Consider the following 6,811-nt stretch of genomic DNA (forward strand, 5'->3'; position numbering starts at 1 on the left):
GGGTCCGGATGCCTGGGCTTCTGCTGTCCTGCGAGGAAACGCCCCACGGGGGCCTGTGGGAGAAACGCGTTGGCCTCCCCTGGCTGAAGTGGGCTCGCCTGAGATGAGACCCCTGCCCGCTGCCTTAAAGGCACAGGCTCGTGCTGCAGCTGCGGGAGGCTGGGGCCCACATCCTGGTCAGGCAGGACCTTTGCAGGTTGGGTGGCGGGTGGTCCGAAGGGGCCAGGGTGCCAATGGATGGAGCTAGGCGCTCAGGGGAGAGCCCAGCCAGGAGCTGATTGTATTTCACGTGGAGCTGGGAGTGGAAGCTCACCCCTGGCCCGTGCTCAGACCCCCTTTGAAAGCTGCTGGGGGAAGGATGGAGGACCCCTGGTAAATTCTCCAGATGATTTCTATGCTTTTAGTGCAGGTGCATGTCTCCCTTATCCGCTCCCCCCGCCTTCCCACACACACCAAAAGAAAATACACAGCATTTGGCTCTTCTAGTGAGCAGTGCTGCATGGGGGGCGGCTGGGGGATGGGAGGGGGCTACACAGTCTGTGGAGGGCAGCCTGCCTTGCGACCCTCTTGGGCAGAGGCAGACAAGCATTGTGAAGGTCAGGCTAGAGGCTTTGAGCGGCTGTGGGCTTCTGAAGGGGATACAAAACTACGTATGGGCCTTGGTTGGGGTGGCAGCAACGCTCAGATTTTCTCAGGGGGCCAGTCTGAGATGGTGCTGGGTGCAGGTCGGGTTGGCAGAACCCCCAGTCCCCAGATGAATTTGGGGCTCCTGCTCTCCACTGACTTTGGGGAGGGCAAGCAGAGGTGCCAGTCTGGACACCAGTCAAAAATTGAGTATATGAATTAGAGACACAACACACTGGGGCAGGCCCTGTCCAGATCTTCCAAACAATTCATCAACAAGTGTGTGTGGGGTGACCAGGGAGGCGAACCCGGTGCCTTCCCTCCCCTGTGGTGGGTAGTTCATCCATGATTCTGTGTCTGGGAGAAGACCTTCTGATTCTGTTTGTGAGAGGGGTTATCTCTGCGGAGCCTCTTGAAGGACTCTTTCCTACATTCTAAGAACTAATCAGGCTGAAAATCTCATTAAGGTCCCGTTTTGTGTAAGGTTAAGGCTGGCAAGGCGCTGATTGGAGAAACGCTTTGGAATACATCGTTTTTTTGCGCGGCCACCCCTCTTTGCCGAGCTCCTGCTTTGGGACACTTCCTCAATTTGTGCTGCATAAACAAAACAAAACAAAATGGATGTTTAGAGATCAGTATCTACACCTAAGAGGCCAGGAAAGACAAGAGCTAAGGCCACAAGGTGGCTTTCTGCCTGGGGATGTGGCCTCAGGTTCAGTGTCCCAGGTCTCTGGCCTCTTAGGGGGTGAAGATTTCATTGACCCAGGGCTGGCACTGTTAAGCAGAGGACACCTTGTGCTGTCTGCCAGAGGGCAGAACCAAGGTGTGCCAAGCACAGAGCACGAGCTCAGCTCAGTGCCAGGAAGGCCTTGCTTCCCCGAGAGCTACCCAGTGTGGAGCCGACACTTGGGGTGACAGTGGGTTTCCTGTCTGGGGAGGTATGTGAGCAGAGGTCCCATGCCCCAGACAGGTGGGACTAGAGGCCCTGGAAGCCTCGGCCACCTCTGAATGGAGGAATCTACAAGTCCAGTGCCTGACTGGTCTGGGCCTAGTGGTCCAGCTGCCTGGCAACATGCAGGCTGCAAACTCTTCAGCTGTGGCGTGTTTGTACTGAGCCCTGGATGCCGTCAGAGGCACATGGTGACAGCCACCTCCACAGTGACACAGAGAGGGAGTGACACACTGCCGGGGCGGCATAAAGGTTTCCCATGACACCTGCCAGAGAATTGGGGCAGACATACAACAGCAGAGCAGGACATACGTACGGACAAGGGGACACACCCTCTCACACACATCTCGACACACCTGGGGACTCAGACGTCTGCCCAGAAGATCACAGTCTTCCTTAATGAGCGTCCAGATGCGCGTTGCACTGAGTGGAGAAAGCGTGTGTGTGTTGTTGCGTGAGGGTGGAACGAGGGTGGGTAGGCTTTTTCTGTAAAGGGCCAGATAGTAAATATTTTAGGCTTTGCTGGCCATACACTAGGCTGCAACTGCTCCATCCTGCTGTCATAACGTAAAAGCAGCCATAGATGATACTTATGCAAATGAGCAGGGCTATGTTCTGATCAACTTTATTTATGGACACAAATTTGAATTTCGTACAATTTTCCTGTGTCATGAATTATGAGTCTTTTAATTTTTTCCTGACCATTTGAAAATTAAAAAACATTTTTGGCTCACTGGCTGTACAAAAATAGGTGACAGGCCGGATCTGACCTGCTGGAAGGGTTTGTGAACCCCTGGGCTGTAGGTTAGCAAAGAGAAGTGGTTTAAGAGGTGGAAGAAGGGAGGGGCTTAGTCCTGGGGGCCCAAGCCGCCCTAGGGGGGGCCTCGGGTGCTTCCCTTCACCCTGCCTGGAGCTCAGGGTGCCCATCTATGTAATGCCTGGCCACAGCATCCTACCTTAGACAGGCCTCTGCTGTGTTCATGTGATAAATCTCCTGTACTAAGGACACCCGGAGACAACATTCATGCCTGAAAATGAAAGGACATCGCGTCACTGAGCTCACCAAACAGGTCCTGAGCCCCCATTCCCATTCACCCTCTTTGGCCAGGGGCATGCCCATCTCCACCAGGAGGAAAACCTCAGGGAAACCTGGACATGCCCCTTGTTCCCAGACAGGCTTCAAACTCACAAAGAGAAGGACGAGGCCTGAAACAGCTGAGGCAGGAGTAAGGGGCTCCTCATCTAGGGCTGGTAGTTCTCAGAGGAGGGTGAGGCCAGTGGAGGTGGGTGCAGCCGGGGTGGGCTTCCTGGAGGTGGTGGCAGGAGGTTGGATTGGCCTTGTGGAATATCTGGACGTTCTCATCCCAGCTCCAGGCATTGCCTTAGCTGTCACCTTTCCCCTGTGAAAAATGGGCATCAGAGAAGGGTGGCTGAGACAAATAAAATAAACATACAGTTCCTTTGCAGGCACTTCCGATGTCCCAGTTTCCTATTTAAGGTCGTGTGGTGAATCGGGTCCTGCCTTTGGTTTCTTCCTATCCCTCCTGTCTGTCCCCTTCTGACATTTCTTCCCTGCCATTTCCCCAGAGGGCTGGGCCAGGGAGACTTTCTTTTCCCACTTGCCCAAGCCTCTGGATTCTGTCCCCCACTTTCCATTCCAGCTGCCCTTCCCTGCCCAGGCCCCCATCACCTCTACCCTGAATCCAGGATAGGTTTTCTGCCTGCGCTTTTCTCCTTCCGCTCAGCTCACCAGCCTTCTGAGGAATACTCCCTAAATGGGCAGCTTAGCACTTCACTGCCCTGTAACACTCTTCAGTGCCCCCAGCCCTCTCCCGTGGAACTAGGCTGCAGTGTCCCTGGCATCCGCAGACTAGCACCAGCCTTCCACCCTCTCGTCCACCCCCAACTCCTGGTATCTTGCTGGGTCCCCCGACACCCCGCATTCACCTTCCTAAACCCGTCCACCCGGCACTCCTCAGGGTTTGAGGGTCCCCACCGCATGTTCTACCTGTGCCAGGTGCCATAGCACCTGCCAGTCAGAGCTGGCCCGCCGTTCCGGGGACTCACAGCTACTCTGGAGGGGCTGCTGGCTAGCAGGGGTCAGCACAGGTGGCAGTGCTCTCCATCCCACCTTGCCCCAGCCTCACCCCCCGCCTGGGAGGTGCTAAGTAACCTATCCACAAACCAGAGTCTGCTTCCTGTGCCCGCCCTCCCGCCCGCTCCCCACACACCTCCCACTGCCTTCCATCACTTCCCGCCCTCCTTTCCCCTTTCTGGTATCTTCTGTTTCCTCCTTCCCATTCTTCTCCCCTCATCCTCTTTCAGGCCCTGGGGGGCTATCCCAGGCAAAGGACTCCCAGGACCCCCCCAGGACAGGAGATGTGCCTGAACTAGCCAGTGTGGAAGGGCTTTGCAACGTGACCTTGGGAAAGGCTCTGGGTCTCTTTGGGCCTCACACCCTCACCCGTGAAATGGGATATTACTACCCGTGTGCATGTGTGCCCAGCCTTTCCCTACTCTGGGCCCAGGTTGCCTGTGTGTAAAATGCAGGGCCTGGGTGGAATCATCGTAGGCCTCCCAGGGACCTGGCTTCTGTCACCTGCTGTGCCCAGGACTCCGGGGGGCCGGGCTTTGAAAGGGGAACGTTTGAACATCAAAGAGGAACGTCAGCATTAATGATTAATCCACTGATTGCCAGAACACCCCTCACTCCGGCGTTGGACGCTGACCTTTATCAGCTCTGACCTTACTGGGGAGGAAAGAGGTTCTTGTCTCCCAGAAAGAAGTTAAGTTCCCTCCCTTTGAGGGGTGAGTTGGAGAGGCAGTGCTTCGTCTTTCAGGCTTCCCTCTCTGGTCCTCCGTACTAGGAGGGCGAGGAGGAAGTGGGAGGCGAGTGCTGCTCAGGTTTTGTTAATAAAGGGAGCACGTGTAGGGCAAGGGAGGTGAATGATCCACCTTCCCTGGGTCACCTTTGGTGGGGTGCCCAGGCCTGGCACTGCCCCACGATGGAGAGGGATGCTGAGCGGCCAGAGGAGTCCAGTAGGAGATGCCTCAGCTCCATGAGGGCAGAAGAGGGACCCAGGGCTGTGTGGCCCCATGGAGAGGAGGAGTGAGATGCTGCCCTCCCACTGTGGGGGGCTCCCAGGGGGCAAAGGAGCCTGTGCTGCTCACGGCTGGCCTGGAAGGGTGCGGTGGAGAGACATCAGAGCTTCCCTGAGGGCCCTGGACTGGCTGCTGGAGAGGGGTGAGCGCCCCAGCCCAGGAGCTGGACCACTCTCAGCTGGGGGGCTGCAGAAAGGGTCCTGCAGGGTGTGGGGCAGTGTGGAGGGTGGCTGCAGGGTCTCCGAGTCCCCTCCCACTGCCCGCGGAAAGTCAGAGCCCGGTGAGTCACCGCTGGCTCCGGTGTGATGACTGATGACGCCGTCTCCCTGCGTGCCTGGCGCAGTGGCTTGCCGGAGGACACAGCTGCTCTTTTTGTTCCCGCCCCAGGCCAGTTGCTGGGCTTCTGGGGCCTGAGGAGGCCAGGCCCTCCCAAGTCTGTAAGCGGGACACGTGCGTTCCCGCCAGGCAGGTCTCCAGGACTCTCTCCTGTGTGACCTTGGGAAGTGTCTCCCCCGCCTCTGGCCTCAGTTTCCCCACAGGAAACTCAGTACTATGGGGGAGGTGACCTTTAAAGTCCATTTCAGGTCTGAAATGCTGTGTCTGTAATTCACTCTTCTTAAGGAGGGTGCTTCAGATATAGAAGTGTGGGCAGAGGGGTAGCAGAGGGCCTGGCCAGTCCCCAGGGATGTGAGAGGGTACTAATAGGGTACCAGTGGACTGTGAGCTGGTCTTCCTTTTACCAATAACAGAGAGTGGCAGGAGCATAGGGATGGAGTGCACAAGCTTTGGAGCCAGGCTGCTTCGGTTCACTTCCCAGCTCTACCGCATGCTTGCTGTGTGTCCTTGGGGAAGTTACTTAGCCTTTCTGTGCCTCAGTCGCCTCAGCTATAGAATGAGGATAATGCTAGGAACGACTGCATGGGTTTGGGGCAGGTGAAATGAGTTAATGCCTACTGATTGTTTGGAAGAGTGCCTGGCATGTACCGAGTGGTTAATAAATGTTAGCCATTAGCAAATAAAAGTGCAGCAGGCCTGATGTTCCTATTTTGAATATGACAGAGGGCTTATGGTAGTGGAGGTGGCAGCAGGAAGGTGAAAAAACCTGAACACAAAGTGGTAAGATAATAATAATAGTTAACACATGTATAGCCCTTATTGGGAGCCAGGCTATACTCCACTCTCCATAGTTTACTTATATCAATTGGTTGATGCCTCCCAGTAACATCTATGAAGTAGGTATTACTGTTATTCCATTTTCACATATAATTGAATTGAGCCACAGAAAAGTTAAGTGGCTTCCCTGAGGTCTTTAAGCTTAAAACCCTAGCAAAATGGTTCATGAGGCCACCACACTAAATGCCAGCAGGTAGTTTAATTGTCCTCAGATTAGTTGCAAAAGCCAGTTTATCCCAGCAGAGCCTGGACCCAAGAGAGAGCACCTGGGAATATCAGTGACCAGGTCATCCAGAGCCACATGCGTGGCTGGGCTGAAAGAGCCCAGCATCCATCCTCAGGGAGGGGAGAGTCCAACCCCAGGCTGCAGTGGCCAGGCCTGGCCCTTAGCAGGGTCACTGGCAGCTTGGGGGAGTGCAGAGGAGAGAGGCAGCTGGGACAGGGCGCAGGGGACAGGGCTGGGAGTGGCTGACCCAGGGGACACATCTCAAAGTGCTTTCCTGGGACAGAGGAGCCAGGCATGTGGTCCAGAGGAGTATGAGGTTTGGGACAGGTGGCCTCAGACCGTAAACTCTGAGCATTGTCCCGCAGGGGCTGTGCCCAGTGGCCTCGGGGCGGGGGTCAGGGGAGAAGAGGTGGGGGCTGAGATCACCATCCTGGAGAGGCTGCAGGAGGTCATCCCTGAGGTTTCCAGCTGAGGTCGGGAGTGGGAAGGTCAAGGCCTGGGAGCTCCCAGCTTCCCTCTTTCCACCTCTTGGCTAGTGAGTGTCTGTGTCCTGTTGGGCAGAGGGTGGACTGTAGTTGGGGAAGGTGAACAAGAGGGGGTAAAAGTGGGAATCAGGAACCCGGGTCTAGTGCCAGAGGAGACCTCGTGTTGAGAGTACCCCAGCCCCTCCACCCTGCGGCACTGGGCTGGGGGCACGCTGCTCTCCTGGGCAGCGTGGTGACAAAGCAGGGAGCCGG

The 6,811-nt window shown here is 56.1% G+C and overlaps 1 protein-coding gene across 1 annotated transcript in view; it reads left to right on the plus strand.

Moving 5' to 3' along the window:
* Window positions 1-6,811, plus strand: part of ADCYAP1R1 (ADCYAP receptor type I) — a 53,320-nt gene that overhangs the window by 1,087 nt on the left and 45,422 nt on the right. The gene's annotated exons all lie outside the window — the stretch shown is intronic.

Source organism: Lipotes vexillifer, unplaced genomic scaffold, assembly GCF_000442215.2.
Source record: "Lipotes vexillifer unplaced genomic scaffold, Lipotes_vexillifer_v1.1 scaffold150, whole genome shotgun sequence".
Taxonomy (NCBI): domain Eukaryota; kingdom Metazoa; phylum Chordata; class Mammalia; order Artiodactyla; family Lipotidae; genus Lipotes; species Lipotes vexillifer.